At 44.9% G+C, this 20,847-nt stretch overlaps 1 pseudogene; it reads right to left on the bottom strand.

The window, feature by feature from the left end:
- Nucleotides 1-1,319: 1,319 nt before the first annotated feature.
- On the bottom strand, nucleotides 1,320-6,188 carry LOC139680435 (zinc finger protein 436-like; annotated as a pseudogene).
- Between the last annotated feature and the right edge of the window lie 14,659 nt (nucleotides 6,189-20,847).

The raw sequence follows: 20,847 nt of genomic DNA, 5'->3' as shown, positions 1-20,847 counted from the left end.
GTTCTTCCGTGCTGGAGATATTAACATCTTTGTTATTACTGCCAGTTCTCTCCTCCCCCGTACCAAGCCTGAGCTAGAATTCCTTGTAAGGACAGACTCCCAGTAGTAGTGTTCTCCTCCTCAAAGGGAAGAAGAGCTCTTCAGAGGTCAATTCCTTCTGCTTTCTCAGAATCTTGCCTCCCTCATATTCCTTAGAAAGTCATTATTAAAGCTGTCAAAACCACTCACAAAAATACCCCAGAAACTCTAGAAATCAGTGTGATGATTACTTCTTTGTAATCACTAACAACTCAAAAACATAGCATTCAAATTAACAGGTTTTAAGCAAGAAAAAATGCATAACATTTAATATGAAATCAAAGTTTGATGCAGTTTATTTTCACATGCCATCCTTTTTCTGTTCACCTGACAATTAAAAGACCACAATTGCATCCTAAATACTTTTAAAAGCCTTACAAAAACATTCATGAAGTGCCACCCACAAAAGCACCTCAACAACAATCTGAGTGAAATACATAACTAGGATGTTAATTTAATCACTGCTGAGGACTAAGCTGTCAGACAGCAGCATAATTTAACAAGGATACATCCCAGCAATCCCATTCCATAGATGTGGCCCCAAAACAGCATCAGCTGGGCCCACAAGATGTATGCAAAGACACCCAGCACAGTGTTGTGGGGGTTTCAAATAAACAGATCCTGACACCATCTAAAACCAAGACTGCCAGCAAGTGGGAGACAGAGGTTTAGTGGGAAGCAATCATCCCAGACTGTGGCCTTACTATGAGGGAAAACCCAGGTAGTTTGTACAGAAAACAGGTACAAACTTTAGTGTTTACTGGGATAAGAAACACTCCCCACCAGAAATAACAGAAAAAGGCACAGATCCTTGGAATGTCTCTGTGTTCTGTCTGGCCTTGAAATGTACCAAACCATATAAGCATCTTTCTGTTCCTCACCCCTAAAAGAGGGGCTTCAGGACAACCACCACCCCACAATGAACATGCACCAGTTCTTTGCTCAGTCCTCACAAACAGATTTATCCAGAAGGAAAGGGGACAGGCTCTGAGGGTTCCCTCCCCCCAAAATTCATGCCCTGCATGAGACGTCCAGGGAGCAGCAGCTTTACACCTTCCCAGCACCAGGAAGCTTTCCATGGTCCATATGGCTTCCTCCTCTCCACCAACTATGCTGCGTGGTGCTGCTGGTGATGCCCCAGCTGGGGCTGGAAGCGGAACCTCTCCCTGCACTGGCTGCAGCGGTGGGGCTGCTCCCCAGGGTGGGTGCACCTGTGATTTGCAGAATAAAGACTCTCTATCCAATAAGGCCATAGAGAGGTACATTTATTCAAGGCCTGGGTGCAGGGGGGATGGCTCCTCCAAAAACATGCACACCTGGTCGAGTTAACAACTTGTTTATATGCAAGTTATACATATTCATTATTTCTTCATGCATAAATATTTTCTTAGAAAAGGCAAGATTATTATAATGAGTTCTAAGAACTGATTTCCATATTCTCCACCCCCATGCACCTCCTTCTTTCCTCCTGGGAATTAGGGGCGAGGGGCTCTGGTGGTCTGTAGGGATGAAGTTTGGAGTCTTCCTCATGTGTCCTTTTTATCTTTGGCTCAAAACTGTCCCAAACCGGATCTGTTGGCAACTATAACCAGTCTAATTGCTGAATTTCTCTAATTATCCTGCTCTTTTGACCTATCTTCTGATTTATCTATCTATATGGTGTCCAGGCTATTTTAGTTAGTACAAGAAATCCCTAAGGACCCTTAGTATAGAAGCTTCAAGGACAGGTCCCACACATTTGTACCTTATGATTTGACCCTGAGGTGAGCTCAGTTGGTTAAAACTTGGCTGTAATAATGCCAAGGTCATGGGTTCAATCCCCTATGTGGGCCGTTGACTTAAGACTCGATCCTTGTGGGTCCCTTCCAACTCAGAATAGTTTGTGATTCTGTGATTTTTGCCAGATGCTAAGCTGCTTTATATAAAGTGATTTTTGTAATAACTATTAAGTAAATTCTGTGATAGATATATCAAATAATAACATTATCAATCAACAAGGATAAGTCCCTCCAGTCAGCTGCACCTGTAAGGCTTCTCCCCAGTGTGGGTGCAAGTGTGGCTGATGAGGTCAGAGCTCTGCCTGAAGCATTTCCTGCACTGCCCTCAGCCGTAGGGCCGAGTGTCGCTGTGGGCTCGCTGGTGCTGCCGCAGGTGGGAGCGCTGGCTGAAGCCCTTCCTGCAGGATGGACATGTGCAGGGCTGCTCACCCGTGTGCATCCGCTGGGGTTTGGGCAGCTGGAGCTGTCGCCGAAGAGCTTCCCACACTGCACACCTGAGCCCCGTGTGCAGGAGCCAGTGCTTCAGCAGGTGGGAGCTCTGGCTGAAGCTCTTTCCGCACTTGGCACAGGGGAAGGGTCTCTGCCCACTGTGGATTCTCCGGTGCTGGGAGAGGTGGGAGCTCTGGCTGAAGCCCTTGCCGCACTCCCGGCACAGGAACGGGCACTCCCCACGGTGCATCCGCCGGTGCTGGATGAGGTGGGTGCTCCAAGAGAATCCCTTCCCACACTCAGCGCAGGTGGTGGGATGCTCCACACGAGGGACTCACTGGGAAGCTGCTGCTGCCACCCTTCCCTCCCGCCTTTTCACCAAGGTCATACCAGAACAAGTCAGCTTAACCTCCTCTTCCTCCTCATATCCGCCTTGCTGAGCCTCTGAGGAACCATGCTGACTCCCAAAGTGTTCCTCTCGTCCTCTGGTCCCCACTGCCAGCACACCCAGATATGAGCTTGCAAGGTCATCTGGAAGGGGCCTTAGCTCACCACCTGGAAAAAAAGTATGACTCAGTGATTCTGGCTGGAAAGTGGCACAGCAGAGAATGGGCAATCTGCTATCTTAGGGAGCCTGGTCTGCACCATGTGGGAGAAGCAGTAAAGGAAAGACTGGGAGCAAAGGGAGACCCAGCTGCAGGAGAGGCTCCATGACCTGTCATATGTCTGAACAGCCATGTCATGAACAGCAGAGCCAAGGGCAATGCTACAGGTGTCCCCTTGTCCCCAAGAAATCTTCACATGTTGTCTTCTTAATATTCTCTCTTCCTACACTCACCCTTAACTGCAGGCTGACAAAGGCAAGCAGGCTGCCTGCCCTGAGGGGAAAGAGCAAGTCTGAATAAGAGCTGCACAAAACAAAGTGACTTAAATAACACTGAGGTATCTCAAAGAGCATTTCACTTGCTTTATGTTTATAAACTTACATAGCTTGTTCCTCACCCACACATGTCTCCTCCAAGGCCTCACGGTCTTGTTCTTCTTCTTGGTCCATCTGTGCAGTTGTCAGGTTCATCAGCCAGGAACCCTGCTTAGAGGAGCAAACAAAAGTAATTTTAGTAGAATATTCAGCAGGAGATTGCCATATGTCTTAAACTCCACTGCCCCTGCTGAATATTGGGAACAAGCAGAGTGGTTTCATAAAAGAATGGAGTCAACTAAGCAACAAACATTTACAGACATCCTGTGCACTACTGAGGTGTCTGGTGTCAGATATTTTCCTTAAGGAGACTCAGGGTTCTCCCTTTGCTAATAAGTGACACACACAAGGACATGCACCAGATGTGCTGGACTCAGAACTGGTTGACAGCAATCATAGATACAGGTGCAAACCAAGAGAAAAACCCAGCCTTACTTACACTTCTTTAATAAACAGCCAAAAGACTTATTACCCTCCTAAGATTATTTGAAATAGAAAAGTACTTTTTAGACACCAGAACCCGATTTTTTTACTTGCTACCTCATCTCTTCTTTCTCCTTTGCCATCAGTATTTACTATTTTGAGGCCAAAACAAACAATAAGCAACAGCATTTGGCATCAAGAGGGCAGGCATTAGCAGTTGCTGCAGAAAAAAAGGCAGAACAGGAAAAATACAATGGCAAGAAAAATCCCACTTTATTTTAAAAAGAATCAAAGATGTCAGGCAAGGGATACCACAGGGATGAATCTATGACCAGAGAGAAACAGGCATCACAGATAAAGCTGAGGTCACTTACAAAAATATTTTTAAAGCATTTAGGACATAACTTTCTACACACACAATTTTAGTCGTTATAGTTACTTAATACTAGTTTGCATCACTTCAAAGATGCTGCATTCTGCTTTAATCTCTACCAATCTCTCTGGGCAATCAATACCTCTGGACAACTACTCAAGCTCCAGATGGAACTGACTTAACCAGACAGATGAGTGCCGGTTCAAACAGAGCAAACCGATGGGTGCCTGGTCCTGGATCACTTCATCCACTATCAACAGCTATTTAATGATGGGTAATGGGAATAAGGGATTGGATTATGTCAGAATCAAGGAGACAGCTCAGGTGAATGGAACAGCTTTGGACCTTGCAAGTCAGTGAATACAAAACCATCAGTCTTGGGATCTATTATCCTGTGTGGCAAAGCTGGACAGAAAGAAAGTGAGCAAGCAAAAGATAAAAACTGCAATCTTGACCTGAAGAACCTGAGGCAATAAATTTATCAGATAAACGAAAAAGAAGCTTTAGCAAAAATGCTCCATCCCCTCAAAAAAACCCAAAAAAACAAACAAAAAAAAGCCCAAACCTTCAAAGTTAATAATCTGAGTCCCTACTTAAAATCTTTGCTGGATGCTGAAGTGGACCAACCCTGCAGACAGATTGTTTCCTGCAGTTCCAAGGCGATACACAGAGGGAAGTTGCTTTCTGCAGCCCTGCAGCTCTCAGGATTTTGCCACTATTGAGAATCTGCTGCAACAGTTTGGCAGCACAACCCAACCAAGCTATTTACTTGCCACAATGTGTACCAGATGGGCTACCCCCGCTCCAGAGCAGGAGGAGTCAGAGCCAGGGCCACACACAGACCTCTCCCCCAGGCAACTCACCACAAACAGAAGGGTTTTGCTCTGAAAGCTGTCAACAAACAGGAACTTTGGAGGAGCAAATCCACCAGCATTTCAGAGGTGGCAACAGCATCTGACAAATGCCCAACTACCATTGCCCCAGCAAACATCTGAGGAGGCAGACATAGTAGAAGGAAGAGTTTCCTTCTGACCCTGCAAAAATTTCCTAGGCTGGGCTGCCACTGACACATGGCTGCTATGCTCAGATTTGCTGTGGCAGCTCAGCAGGAAGCAGATAACCTTTATAAAATTAACAGGGTAGTCTGGAGAAGGATTCCCACGATTACAGTCGTGTCTGTGAAAGGAGGGGACCTTCCTGCAGGGATTTCATCTGTTCCTTGCTGAAGCATATCCTTGGGTGCACTGTGTTATTGCCTGAATGTGGAAACTGAAACAAGGGCTGTGTGGATTTACTGTAGGCAACACCCACAGCTTTCCTAAAACGAGATATGAAAGATATCCAAGTTGGAGCTTCATCAGGGGCTTTGCAAACACACCATACTGTCCTGGGGCCTTGGCTTTAGCATTGCCATGGCATATTTTTGTACCTGGGTCCTATAATGTATGTTCTTTACCTCAGCTGCTCATTTTCTCTTATGACCACTCAGCTCTGCATTCCTACTGTGGCTGTGGCAAAGCCATGGAGGTTATGGGAGCCCTAACTTCCAAATTTTTGTGCTCCTGACGTGCCATCAGCACCTCAGCACCCTCCACATGGTCGTGCCAGGCACAACAGCACAAACCATTTAGAAGGCGGCACTCAAATCTTCCTCTCCCCAACTATTTTTTTGATAGATAACGCCTTTACTCATGTCAAAAGGTGAAGACATTTGAGGTTTTTAGCCACAGAAAGCAGTTCATCACACAGCTGCACCCACTTCTCTTGGACATGATGGGAGCCCCTTTCCTCGCACCGTGGGATTTGTTCATAAATTATAAGACCATCTCCCTGCCCATGGGCACGGTGTGGCTTCTGGCAACAAGGAATCTCCACGGAGCAGGGGCAGGGGGTGCAAAGGCGGGAGCTGGGGAAAGGCAGGTGGTAAGTGGGGACGCGACATCATCGCTGAGGGATGCAGGCACACAGGGATGGCAGCAAAAGGGACACGCTGGTCCTCCCCGAGTTGTGTCCTGTCCCCTCCTCTCCGGCTCCGCAGGGCCGGCACACAAAGGCTCGGCGTTTACAGGGATGTAAAGCCGGTCCTACCTGCGAGCGCCGTTCCCGCCCAGCCTCCCGCATCCCGGCATCCCGGCTTCCCCATCCGCGGGCAAAGGGCGCTTCCTGGGCGGGGCGGCGAGCGGGTTCAACCGCCCTGGATACCCCCTGCAGCCCTGGGATACCCTCTGGCATCCCCGGTATTGCCACCCTGCCAGCCCCGTGGTAACCACCCATCCCCGCAGCCCGCGCCGTGCGGGAGCCGCTCCCCCCGCACCGGGACCGGCGGCAGGAGGGATGCGCTGCTCGCCTTCGCAGCAGCCCCTCTTAAACGGCCTAAAGCCCAAAACCTCTCCGCAGGGTGTTGGCCAAAGGGCCTCGCCCATCGCCAGGGTTTGGTGCAGCGCTGTGGGTTCGTGGCCCATACTTGGGCTGTTCCATGTTTCCCTTCATGAGGTAACATTACCAGCTGAAACATTTAAATTTTATGTGGAACGCATAGCCATTGACTCCCCCAAAAACGTCACAAAACATGATGTTTCTCAAATACTTTATGCATATGTATTTGTAAGTCCAACCTGAATTGTGTTCTTTCTTTTTACCATATTCTCTACTTGTCACAGTTTAAACATCTTTCTAAACCTCTTAAACTTTTACAGCCTGATTATATCAAAGAAGGCTTTCAGTTTGTTTGTATAGGGATACTTAACCATCTGACATTGGTTTTGTCACTGAAAAAAATGGGAAGAAAAAAACACGTTAATAATAACACTGCACATGGTCATTGATTTGGCTGAGATGTGAGTAATTTCTTCTCAGTAACTGGCACAGTTTTGGATTCAGAATGAGAAATAATGTTGTCAATGCACTGGTGTTCTTGGCTTTTACCAAGTCGTGGTTTATCCTAAGTCAAGGATTTTTTTTTCATTTGTCATGTCTCGTTCTCTGACAGTGAGGAGGTGCACAAAAGAAAACTGAGGGACCCAAACTGGCCAAAGGGATATTCCACACCATAGAACAGCATGCCCAGTATATAAACAGGGGTGAGTTACCCAGAAGGTGGTCTGGCATCGATCAACAAGTGGTGAATGACTATTGTGCATCACTTGTTTGGATTTTTTTCCTTTCCCTTTTTATTATCATTTACCATTATTACTGTATTTTAATTTGTTTTCAGTTATTAAACCATCCTTAACCTACAAGTTTTGATTCTCCCCCTTCCAGCAGGGTGGGGGATGAGGGAGGGAGGTTGAGCAAGGACCTTGTTTTCCAGCTGAGCTTAAACAAACACCTAAGTGCTGTGACATCACATTATCAGGCAGAGGGGAAGCAGCTGAAATGGGGTGTGTCGTACTTGTCAGTGGTGGAAAACAGGACACACAAAAGCTCTCAGCAGCTCCCTCTGAGGATACTGTGCCATGGAAAGTGGGCGAAGAGATTGGAAGTCACTGTTCTGGAATTACTTGCTTTATTTGGAGTTTCCCCCAGTGGAATGAAATGTACAAGTGGTTTTACAACACAGATGCCTCATACCTGAAGGGGAAAAGGTACATAAATGTGTGGTGGGAAATGTGAGAGCTTGGGTGTGTGCTTGAGTTCTTCCCTCAGTGATGTTGGAGGGTTCTCCCTACACAGCAGGTGACACAGGAAAGGGTTAGCCTAGGCCTTTGCAGGTCTGAACTTAAGCCCATGCCATGAGGGCACTGGAACAGAGCTGTTACAGTGGGATGCACCAGCCAGCCCTCTCTCCAAGCAGTTCCTGGCTCTGTGCTTTAGGGCAGTCCTCACGCCATCACTGCTCACCAGTAATTGCACCATAAAATTCCACTTCAGTTCTCCCACCTCAGCACTGGCCTCCAGCAGTGTCCCAGCCATCTGTGAGACCTCAGCTTTTCTTGCCGCGGTGACCTGAGTGTTTGGTGACACTCGGGTTTCCCTGCTGCCTTACCAGAGGAGCCGGAGTGGGTTTGAAGACAAAGGAAGCCACCCTGTGGCCGCAGGCAGGAGATTCAGAAAGACTTCAAGAGGCCACGAAAAATATGTTGCTTTTCACCTTGGCCCCTGTATCCCAACAGATAAATGCACTGCCTTTATGGGCAATGCTTTTTTCAAGCCACCCCTTGTTCCTAGGTGATAATACATAAAATTACCCAGCCTTTCTAGGAGGTTAAACACCCAGATATGTGGTGTGTGCTTAGCAGTGGTGCAAAACAGGCTGGCCATGAGACAAGGACCCAAAGCAAAGGAAGGAGCTGTCGTCCAGGAATCTGAAAATCTTCCCTGCTAACAAAGTGAAAAATACTGAGAAAGCCTCCAGATTCCCTTTTCACGTCAAGCTATTGTTAGCAGGGCACAAAGGATCTGAATTAGTCACAAACCTTAGTCACTGTATCCCCTGAACTGCATGGCAATTGTAGTAAAAGACAAATGAACAGCGTTCAGTGTTGTTATGCTGAGGCTTTGTTTGTTAAGGTTAAAACATCAATTTTGCATTAAAGACTTTTTCTGTTGGGGAACTGATGGCTGATACAGGCTCATTAGACTCGCAGTCTGTAATTTCACAGGCTGTGTACAGATGGAGAAATGGTCGTCAACAAAATAAGATGGGAATACTGAAATAGAATGAAAGGGAAAACACAGCCCCTTCAATTTACAAAACAGTTCAAGTGACAGGCACAGTGCTGCGTCGTGCTTGTGCCATACAGCACATTCCATTACAAGTGTGGAGGGTTTAAGATCACTGTGTTCACAGTCAGAGGATAAATGTGTGCAAAAGAATGAACCAAAAGACTGCCTGGTTGCTGGATCTCCATCACTGGAGGTTTCTGAAATGTGGCCACACAAAGCCCTGCCTGCCCTGATCTGGTGCTGGTGATAGTTCTGCTTTGAGCAAGAGGTTGGATTCCAGAGGTCTCTTCCAATCAACATTTCTGTGATTTTTGTGGCACAGATATGGGCAATTATGAGTTATCACACAGTCTGCATTCTGCAGCCAGTTCAATAATTAAAAGTTGGTAATTTGGGAGAAATCTTCATTAAAAGATTTGGCTGTCTTGAAAATGCATAAAGCAATAAAGTGCATGAAATGGACAATGTGACTGTATTTCAAGGAAAAGGGAAATAAGCAAAGTGTCTCCAGGTTGATACAAATGGCAAACCAGCATTTCCTAGATCACTATTAAAATACAACTGCCCAAGTCTAGACAGGTGCTATCGAAAAAGCTCTTGCATTTCAATGCATCTGGAATAGTTCAGAAACACCACAATGTCAAACCTTGGCTCCATTTTTTACTGCATCAGAGCAATTTCAGTGTTTGATGACTTTGAACTTCAGCTGAAGTGATTTAGAAGTCACCTTTCTGGTTTGTTTTTTTCGATAAGGGCAATATATCACTTTTAACAGGCTCTGTGCTTTTAGTGTTTAGAAGTATTTTGTCTTTAAAAAGTCCACGATACTTAAAATAATTGAAATGACCAAACCCCTGTGGTGAATGAAGAGCTTGTTGGAGAAAAGCAATGAAAAAACCCTGATGAGAAGGACAGTAGATAAGGGAAAGTACTAAACTGTTTTTCCAATTTGCAGTAAGCTCTAGCTAGTCTTAACCTTTACAGTTTTCTTGGTATTGTAGCCCTGAAAGGAATGCCATACCTACCCAACAGCCTTTATAGCAATTCATTTACCCTGAGTAAAACTGCCATCTGTGCAGAAGAAAGTAAGTTTAATGAAGACATTTGAAGGATTGTGGCTACCCACTGCAGATTGTTTCTTAAACTTTGGTATTGATCAGCCATTTTCTCCTGCAGTGAGAGAACTTTTGGTGTGGAGGGATATATCAATCACTTACATGCAGAGAACACCAACACTCTGAAGAGCTGCTAAAAGAGAAATAAGTAAGAACAGTTTGCTGTCTTACTCTTCTTCAAGCCCATTTGACAGGGAACTATTCCCAGTATTTCAGCTCCATCAACACATGCAGTTTTCCATTGCCTACGTAAGATTGCTTGTTAACACTGCAGAAAGTGAAGTGCTTTCCAAGGAGATAATGACAGCCTTTGGTTTAGATGTGAAGGATTAAAGCTCCCACCTCCCCCAGTGGTTTCTGATATGGGAATTATGGAATCACAGAGTGGCTGAGGTTGGGGGGCACCCTGGAGATCCCCCTGCTCCAGCAGGGTCAGCCAGAGCAGCTTGCTGAGGGCCATGTCCAGTTCTAAGTATCTCCACATTTGCATTTCAAGGGACAAAAATGACAGGCAGCAGAGGAACACCAGATTGATTGAAAAATTGCAAAGGAAGCAGTTGCTGTATCAGTGCCTCAATCTTGGCATGCGCTTGTGGAAAAAACAGGCAAACAAGGGAACTGCCAAAAGCTTGGCTGCATCACTGTGTCATGTTCCATTTTTTAATAGCTCAGGGCAACTCCATTGTGTTACAAGGAGATACACATTCTTCAGACTACAATGTGTGCCAATACTCTGAGAGGATCCCAGCTTAAGGCATTCATATTCTGGCTGGGTAATAAGTGCTGCTTTGAGCTTCTTGCATTGAATCCTATCTGCCAGCAGCCTTAAAAATGCATGCAGAAAGAAATTCTGTCTGTCAGGACACTCAAGGACACCTATGACCACCTGGAACTAAAATGGCCATCAAAGCTACTACAAACACCTGATCAGGGCAACCAACCCTTTGTTGCCACAAACTTTCTGCTAAGTTTGATTCAGTCTTACCCATACTGAATAAATTTCAGATTTTCCAAATACAGAAAAATAAAAATGTGTGCACATTCATGGATCTGCTATTTTTAGTGTGCTGGTTTGTTTACAAATGAGGATACATGGTCCCTTTTTACAGAAAACAACCTCAATGTGCTTGGCCAATTACGAAATTTGGCCAATTATGAAATATATGAAAGGCAAAATCAAAGTTATATTTGTACACCTGATTCACCACTTTGGCAAGTAACGTGTGGTTGAGGAGATTTGCTTTATTTGATGTTTAACCTCCCCTGTAAAACAGCACAGCAATCATTGGGGGTTTGCCTAAGTACACACTTGTAGACCATCAGTCTGCAGCTGACATTGTGAAGGTTATTGTAAGGAACCTGTGACAGACCCTTCCCTCACCCAGAACGAAGAGCAGATGTCATTGTGTGATTTTTAAGACTCCCTAAGTAAAATAGAAGTAAAAAAAACCCCATGTAGAGATAAAGAAGTGTAACAGCTGGAGGAGGAGAATCCATCAGTGAGTAAGCAGAGGCATTCCCAGCATTGAGCAACTGGAGAAAAGTTTTCAAGAGAAGACTAGAAAAAAGAACAAGTGAAAACACCTGTGTGAATTTATCAGCCCCAAGGCTCCTGGCCAAGAGCCTGCTGTGAGCTTGTCAATGGAGGTTGTGTTTATATCCCCAGTAAAATTTGCCAGTTGCAGGAATGACTCCCTTGTCTCCGCTGCTGATTGCCTAATTACCCGTGATCTGGATTTATGGGTTTGGCCATGCTCTTACAGAACCAGGTGAGGGCTGAAAGCTGGAGAAAGCTGGTCCAGAGAAGAGCAACAAGGCTGGTGAAGGGACTGGAGCACAAGTCCTATGGGGAGAGGCTGAGGGAGCTGGGGGTGTTTAGCCTGGAGAAGAGGAGGCTCAGAGGTGACCTCATCACTGTCTAGAACTGCCTGAAGGGAAGTTCTGGCCAGGTGGGGGTTGGTCTCTTCTCCCAGGCACTCAGCAATAGGACAAGGGGGCACAGGCTCAAGCTCTGCCAGGGGAAATTGAAGTTGGAGAGCAGAAAAAAATTCTTTGCAGAGAGAGTGCTCAGGCATTGGAATGGGCTGCCCAGAGAGGGGGTGGATTCCCCATCCCTGGAGGTTTTTCAACTGAGCTTGGCCGTGGCCCTGAGTGCCATGATCTGGTAAAGGGACTGGAGTTGGACCAAGGGTTGAACTTGATGATCTCGGAGGTCTTTTCCCAACCCAATCGATTCTATGATTCTATGAAACCCTGTGAAGCAACAGGGAAGGCATTGAGCGGTTCTTTCAACAGATGCTCCATTTTGTCACAACTTTAGAAGAAGAGTAAGATTTAAGCAGTTTGCTGGTTAAGTAGTCTAAATCTTTTTGCTTTCCTATGAAGCCCATTTCCTCATACCACAGGAAAAGGAGACTGGAGGAGTATTTTAGTGTGTGCCTGAGAGAGGGAGTTGGTCCAGGGGCATCCCTGTGCCTCAGGGCCAAGGTGGTTGTTGGGGCTGAGGTGTGGAGAAGGGTGGGAAAGATCTGGAAGGAAAGGGGGTGATGCAGAGAAGAAGCAGTGCAGAGAGGCTTGTTGTGGGAAGGGGCTGCTGGGTGAGGGAATGTGGCTGTGGGGAGTGTGTGGGCTGCTGCAAGTGTGAGGCTTCAAGGAGCAACAGGGGAGAGGGCAGAGCATCTCTTGCATTTTGTGGGAACAGGACCCGGGCTGTGATTGTTCCCCCTGTGCTCAACACCTCAAATCCTGTGTCCAGTTCTGGGCCCCTCACTCTAGGAAAGACATTGAGGGGCTGGACTGTGTCCAGAGAAGGGAAGGGAGCTGGAGAAGGGTCTGGAGCACAAGAGTTATGAGAAGAAACTGAGGGAGCTGGGGGTGTTTGATCTGAGGAAAAGGAGGCTCAGGGATGTCCCTATTGCTTTCTACCTGGAAGGAGGTTCTAGCCAGGTAGGGGTTGAGTTCTTCTCCCAAATAACAAGTGATGGTACAAGAGGAAATGTCCTGAAGTCGTGCCAAGGAGGTTTAGATTGGATATTAGGACAAATTTCTTCATTGAAAGTGCGGTCAGGCATTGGAAGGATGGCCATACTAACTCACACTAAGGATTCACCTAAAGGTAAATGCCTGCCCATAAGAAAGGCAAGCCCTGAGTGATGCTTTCTCTGAGAGACACTTCCAAGTCAAGCTTTCCTGTGCCCTGAGTGCTTTGCCCTAAGGTTGTCCCCACCACTTTGCAATCATACAGCTGCAGCATCAGTGCTCTCTATGTTCTAGCCTACATTGTAATTTTCTTCACAGTTTTACAGGGTTTTTTCCTAGTGTTATATTTGTAAATATCTGAACATGACCATTCTAGTAAACATCTTATTCTCCCAAGTTTTCTGTAGCTGCAAGCAAAATTACCTACTGATTTTTCACTTTTGTTTAAGTTCAGAATTCAACCTTAGGGTTCTAGTGGAACAACTCAACATATATAAGGGGAAGTGCCCTTAAAATGTGCAAGTTTTGCAGTGAAACACTGTAGGTTGTTGCTCACGTTTTCCACTGAGGTGTTTAGTCTGCCTGAAGTACAATGCAGTCTCCCTGACTTAACTGACACTTCCCTGCGGGAGGAAAAAAGGCTTGTTTAAGCATCATGGATGAAACACTCAAGAAAAAGGCAAACATCATAGATCACAGCCTGCAGCAGTGCTTTGAGTCTGGCATTGATGAAGCTTGTTGTTGTCTACCAGTGTGTTTGTAATACCCAGATACGTTTCCACATCGCACTTGGTGATTTGTGAGTCAGTCGTGTCATTCCCTTCTATTTGTGTTAAACAAAGTCAATTAGGAGATCATTTTCCCTTGGAATGCAGAGTCTGTGTCAGAGCACTGATTAAGGCTTTAGAAAAAACACACAAAAAGGTCATATGGGGCAGCAGAAATTTGGCAGAAGGAAGTGACCAGTATACATTCATTTTTCTACCAGCTTTCTGGGAAGTAACCAGGTGGTGCTGATGCAATCCTGTGCCTGGAGAGACATCAGGCATTAACTGCACTGGGAAGCCAACCAGAATGGGTAAAATGAAGCATCTTGTACAGTTGTGGAAGAATTTGAAGGAGAAGCATTAACGAGGTGCTTATTGTCTGTATTTGAAAGCTTGTTTTTCACCAGAGACAACTTGCAATTTGTTTTTTATAGCTTTAACTCTGCTTTGTTAATTTTTAAAATTACATAAATTTTTAAATCTACATAAATTTGTTCTCGGGGTGTGCTAATAAGAAAGCTGTATTTTGCTCTCAGACATCTGGGGAATAAGACATTTGTGTACTGAAGGGGTCAGTCTTTCCCCACTTTTTCCCTCAGGCGGTCTGTTGTTGAATTACCTCATTTTAGGTGATGGCTGATCCAGGAGCTGAACTGTATTAACATGTTTATTTGTTTAAATATGTATTTTGCCAGCCTTATCAGGGTATTTGTGCTATGCAAAGTAAAACACAGGAGCTCAGGTCCCACTGCAGCTTCTCTTCAATTGGAACCGATGGGCTGACAAGCTCCAAGTGAATCTGTGTACCTGGAATTGCATTCACGTGCCTTATCTGCCCAAAGGTAAATTATTGGGGCTCCAGTGGTCTGTGGGTGCTGGGAAGAAATGATTAACAATGATTATGAGGCTGCTGCAGGCTGGCACTCTGGGAAGGTTTTGCACAGAAAAACCTCTCAAAGGGAGGCTGGATCCATTCAGCTGGTTTTCTCCTGAGCCTTCTCTAATTACAACGACTGTCTGAGGATCCAAGCAAGACAAAGCACAAAACAAAAATCTGGAATGGAGCTGCACATAAATACATGCATAGTTATGTGCACACCTGCATATGCACACACATCCTCATAGCACGTGGATAAGGAAGGGCACACTGATGTTCACAAGACCAGTGAGTCTGGTGGGGCAAGTCAACATCTTCCCACTCTGAACTCAGGGTAAAGCTGCAGCTAAAATGCAGAATACCTCTGTTCAGCAAATCTTGCTGCTGTTTTGGGCTGTGTGGAGCCACTTACTGGCTGCCTAATAAATGTGCTACCTCTTTTGTACTGGATGGGGAATATCTCCTGGGAAGGAAGAGGAGCTGGACCACTCCTGGCATATCTGCAAGGGATTGGGTGGTGGGTGGATGCCTTGGGGCACCTGCACTGCTTGTGGGGGTCATTTAATGACTCTCATGCAAGGATTGATTCTGGGGAAGGCACATGTGAGGCAGTGCTCTGTCCATCTTTGTTACAGCAAAATATGTTAATTATTGGTGTACCTGCTTTCCTTTGGATCCTGCTGGAGCAGGTCCAGAGAAGAGCAACGAGGCTGGAGAAGGGACTGGAGCACAAGTGCTGTGGGGAGAGGCTGAGGGAGCTGGGGGTGTTTAGCCTGGAGAAGGGGAAGCTAAGAGGTGACCTCAGCACTGTCTAGAACTCCCTGAAGGGAAGTTCTGACCAGGTAGGGGTTGGTCTCTTCTCCCAGGCACTCAGCAATAGGACAAGGGGGCACGGGCTCAAGCTCTGCCAGGGGAAATTTAAGTTGGAGATCAGAAAAAAATTCTTTGCAGAGAGAGTGCTCAGGCATTGGAATGGGCTGCCCAGAGAGGGGGTGGATTCCCCATCCCTGGAGGTTTTTCAGCTGAGCTTGGCCGTGGCACTGAGTGCCATGATCTGGTAAAGGAACTGGAGTTGGACCAAGGGTTGGACTTGATGATCTCAGAGGCCTTTTCCAACTCAATTGATTCTGTGATTCTACAAGTCTATGATCTTTTGAAGCTCAATGACATTTTTTGCCAATGGCACTGACAGTCATTTATCTGACAGCTATTTATCTGGTTTCATTAAATCACCCTATTAACTCTCTGAGTTGCTGCAGGACTGCACATGGTTTAGACTTCATGTATTTGCTGGCTTTTTATGCTTGGTTCCTGCTATTTTAATATTTAATTTGGATGCTTTTGTGTTGAAAGAAGCTGGTTTGCAGTTTTCCTCCTCCCTTTTCTTATGAATGTGTGATCATAGGTGGTTTGTTTTCAGAGTGCTGCGGTTTTCAGAGTCTTCATATTTACTGAAATAAGGCATTAAAGATGACCCACAAACCTGTGTTTTGTGGTCAAATGAGGTAGGAATGAAAGTTGTGGAGGCTCTAGTAAGGTTTGCACATTTGGTAACAGAAATGTTTGACTTGTTGATTGTATGGCAACATGTATTTATAGGTAGTCTAAGGTCTTTCAGATGGTTTCCTTTGAGATTTCACTCTCATTTCCATAGAACTGCAAACAACAGCAAGTAATTATTTCACACAGTCCCTGTGAGTCAGCTGACATTTGTTTCCTTTTAAGGTTCTTGAATGCATGTTCTTCTCTGACTCTGCTTGCAGAATTGGGGTCCAAGGCATGGCTTGACAAGCCAGGAGACAGCCTGTCCTCCTTCCCAGAAGTTATATCCATTTTGTTGTTTATTCTTTGTGTCAGCTCTGCCCTGTGTGCAGTTTCCTTTAAAGTAGTGACTTGTGGAAAAATAGGAGGCAGCAAAGAGGTTCAATCAGTAATTTGCAGCCTTGGGTGCAGTGCATGAACTGCAGAGGGAAACTTCACCCCTAACTTATGGGCTGCCTGTCAGGCTGGGAAATCACATCCTGTGAACTCCAGAAAGAAACTTACTTTCTGAGGTGACAGTTCAGCTGGCAGAGAGGCTTCTCCAGAGACCTGCAGGAGTGTGGCTTCCTCACATGTGCTCCTTTGGCACAATAAGAAGTGTCTTGTGCCATCTGCTGTGGCTTCATCTGGTTTGTCACATCCACAGGCAAAAGTGGAAGCTGAGAGGGTGCGTGGCACTGCTTTGGGTTGCTGTGTGGTGTTGCACTATTTGACACAAATTTGCCTTCCTTGGGGAAGGATCTGATGGTGCAGAGATTGGCTCAGCTGGTTAAAACTTGGCTGTAATAATGCCAAGGTCATGGGTTCAATCCCCTGTGTGGGCCATTGACTTAAGAGTTGGACTCGATGACCCTTGGGGGTCCCTCCCAACTCAGAATACTCTGTGATTCTGTGTAATTCTGTAACTACAATGTCATTTTTTTTGGAGATATCCTCACACTTCTGATGATAAAGCACCAGAACAGGAGCTTTCACAGTGTTGGAGTATTTTTGCCGAGGGTCAGAGGAGAAGTTGCAAGTCCAGACATGCAAGTCCATCTCCAGCAATTAATCTTCCCTGGCTGAGCTGCACCTTTGGATTTCTTTTTGCTGTGAAAAAATTTCCTGACAATGGTCATGTCACACTTGTGGCATGGGAAAAAAGGAAACTTAGCCAGAAGTTGTTAGCAGATACTGCTCTGACAGTCATTGAAATGCAGGATTTTGTTAGAACAAAACATAGCCATTATATCTAAAAATCATCTGCTCAGGTTCAGTGAGGTGATGATTAGCATGCAAGAATGCTTTAAATGTTTCTCCTCACCTTACTTCAAGCTACATCATTCTCTAATGATAATGGGATTTAAAGGTTTCCTGGTGATCAAGCACATGAAGAAGTGTATACATAATAGCAAAGAAAAGGTCACTTCTGAAGTGTTACCCATTTCCCCACTGTAGAATTATTTTGGAATTATTCCAATTTTATAGCAATTACTATAAATATTGAATATTATTTATTACAGGCTGCATTGCGTGCACTTGTTGTTCTTGAAGGTAAGAAAATCTATTTAATTTCCCCAGTTGCAGCATGATTTTATGCTAATCTGGGATGGAATATCTGATTTGGTGTGGATTTGTTCTTAGAAGTTCAGGCTCTGGGTTTATTAGCCTTAGGACCAGGATAACATTTGAGTGTTGGGATGAAAGAAAATTCTGTTCCCCAAGTGTTTTAGCATGCTGCACTGGCTGTTGTTAAGCAGCTTCTGCTTGAAATTAATTCCAGGGGGAAATAAAAGACCTTGGCTAATGGAATTACGTCAGTGCATTTGGAATATGAAAAAGGCAAGCAATTAAAAATAGAATATTAATTAATTAAGCTTACAGCTTCCTCTTAGAGATTTAATGTTTGAAGGAGCGCTGTAATAAACTCTAGCAAGATAATACTAATAAAACAAATATAATTTGACAGAGTTGGCTTATTAGATATTATTAATTGAGTATGAGTTGAGAGTTGTGTCTTAGTATTTACAGAGAATAAAAATGGCTGGTTCATTAGCTGTCAGCAATGCTTTTTAACATGAACCAGATTGTGCCATTTGTGGCTTTATGTCATAAAAAATCTCTTACAGGAGTTTAAAGAAATTTCTCACTTAAGCTTTATGAAACTGCTAAGGAGAAAGAGCAATACCAGCCCATCTGTGCATAATCTCTGGCACCTGGACGAGCTGGGCTTAGTGATGAGTTAAGGATCATACACTTCAGCAGCTGCATTTGGAAGTGAATCCCAATTTTCCCTCTTAAATCCCAGCTCCCAGGTGATGTTTTCAAGCCCCTGTCATTGCCAGAGTTTGTCTGATGTCTAATGTTGAACTGTTTGTCAGTGACTTTTTTCTGTGTGCTGTGTTCACAGTGATATGTCAGTGATAGACGGGAGAGGGTATGACTGGTAGCTTTGACCCTGACTATCCCCTTTGGAGCAGCCTTTTTGGATCAGCTGCCACCAAGGGAAATAGGTGCTCCCAGCACTGGGCATGGCTGGAATATTCAGGTCTTTCCCAACACAGATGTTGGGGCTCAGTGTGGTCAGGATGAGGATGCAGGATGGTGCATGGCCGTGGGGTGCAACAGCTCTCATAGCACTGTCTGTGCCAAAAAGAATGTCAAATATGTGTGTATGGTGAGTGTAAATTCTCACTTTAAAGTCCTTGTCTTGATCTCTGCAGGAATCAGACAGTAGTTTATTATATGATGTGTATATTATGTGTTCAAGGTTGGCAGTTTCGGCCTCTGTTTCTCACAAAATCAAGGTTGGAAGAGACCTTCAAGACCATGTGGTCCAACCATCAACCCAGCACCACCACAATCACCTCTCAACCATATCCCCAGGTGCCACATCCAGAACATTTCCAAAGGCAGCAACTTCACCACCTCCCTGGGCAACTTATTCCAATGCCTGACGACTCTTTCAGTGAAAATTTTTTTCTAATATTTAATCTGAACCTTTCCCGGCAAAAGTTCATGTGAGTTCATTGTGAGTTCATGTAATCATGCAAATGTTCTCATTTAGATTATATATTCTTGATTTAAGGTTTGTTACACTTGCAGTTATCATCTGTGCTTCTGCCACTAGTCTAAAAACAAGATGTTACAGTTAAACTTTTAAACCCAACCATTTAAGCTCCTAAATGTGCTGAGCTCTTACTGAGTTTCCTTGTTTAGTTATTGGGTGCTAGTTTTAGATTGTTTCACATCTCTTTTTTTTTTTGGTTTTTTTTTGTTTGTCTCTATCCAATGCTTGAATTTGCTAGCTGGAAAAATTAGATCTTTATTTTGAAATATGCATTAAATATAGATATTGAGGTCAACCCAGTCCAGCAAGGTTTGCTGAAAGCTGCCTTAGCCCTTGTGAAGTCTGATCCACAGTAGAATAATGTGGAGATTTTGGGAGCTATAAAATACTGATTAGGACTCTCCTCTCAGTTCTGAGCATCCCAGCCACCCAGATATTACAGTTTTTGGGATACCATGGCATGGAAGATGGAGAGTTATGCATTGTGCTTCCCTCCTGCTTCCCTCAGCCTTAACACCTTCCTCTGATGTGCTTTCAGGGCTGCTGGAGAGCCCACAAAAATGAATACTTGCCTCTCTTCCCAGTGACCCCTTGTCTTCCCTGTCACCTTTCCCTCTCGTTGCTGCATTTCACAGCCAGGAGGAGAGGATGAGAGTGAGTTTCTTCCTTACACTGTTCCCTTGGCATTGCCAGTACCCAGCAGGGCACTCCAGCTGCCCTGTCCTCCTGATGGCTCTGGATGTTGAAGCCAATTTCTTGTTTTGTGCTTCAGTGGCTTGAACTTGCTCTCTCTGGCTCAAGCCAAACAATATAGGAATGTGAAATGGAAAATGGGTTCTGGTGACAGCACTGTGTGGGGTGACTTGGTTTTTGTGCTCCTTAATGCCCTTCCTGTTTTCTGGAGGTAGGAACCAGAGAAATCATTCTCCTTCTACCTTGTGTGGGAAGCCAGGAGGGAATGAGGCTGTTTGAGATGTGTTCTATCTTATTTTGAAATAGCTGGGGGACTCAGCTATGTTATGGCAGGTGGTTTCAGTGTGGGCAGAGTCTTTGCATGTCAGGACAAAATAGCCTTTGCCTAGAAGCCGTTTGCTTCTTAGTAGCAAGCAATTATCATTTGTATGGGAGTTATTTTCATCCAGACTACAGTGATTTGATAATTCAGACATGCCAAATTGCACTTATGACAAAAGGCATGGAGTTAGTTTCCACTTCTTCCATAGCAGCTGTTGCAAATGTCAGGATCCAGTTTTGTAGGGAAACTGTTAAAAATGACTATTTGAGTTGTACAGTGTCAAAGACAATATTCCAAATGTGTCTCTAGGCATTAATAGTTATGACAGATGCTGGTTCAAAATACACTCTTGCTATGACTTGTGACCTCCCTGTAGGATTCTCTCTTCCTAAATCAAATCCAAGCAAAATTCCTCAGCCTGACAAGAAAATGGACATTCTCATGGTGGGGAAACTGTTCAGGGAATTAATTTGTTACCTGCTGCCTTCTCAAAAGCAAGCTCTGGCTGCATGCAGGTTCCCAGGAGATAATTTGTAATGTGGCAGTGCTTCCAAGGTAGGAGGAGATTTCAGAAAGCAAATATAAGTGATCTTCTGTACATTCTTGAAGTAAATCACACATGGAATCATACAGAATATCCTGAATTGGAAGAGAACCACAAGGATAATGGAGTCCAACTCTTGGTCATGCACAGGACATCCCCAAGAATCACATGGTGTGCCTGAGAGTGCTGTCCAGGAATGAAACATCCACACACAAATCCCCACATTTCTTTCCT

Source organism: Pithys albifrons, chromosome 1 (genome assembly GCF_047495875.1).
Source record: "Pithys albifrons albifrons isolate INPA30051 chromosome 1, PitAlb_v1, whole genome shotgun sequence".
Taxonomy (NCBI): Eukaryota; Metazoa; Chordata; class Aves; order Passeriformes; family Thamnophilidae; genus Pithys; species Pithys albifrons.
This window is presented reverse-complemented; position numbering and strand designations above follow the sequence as displayed.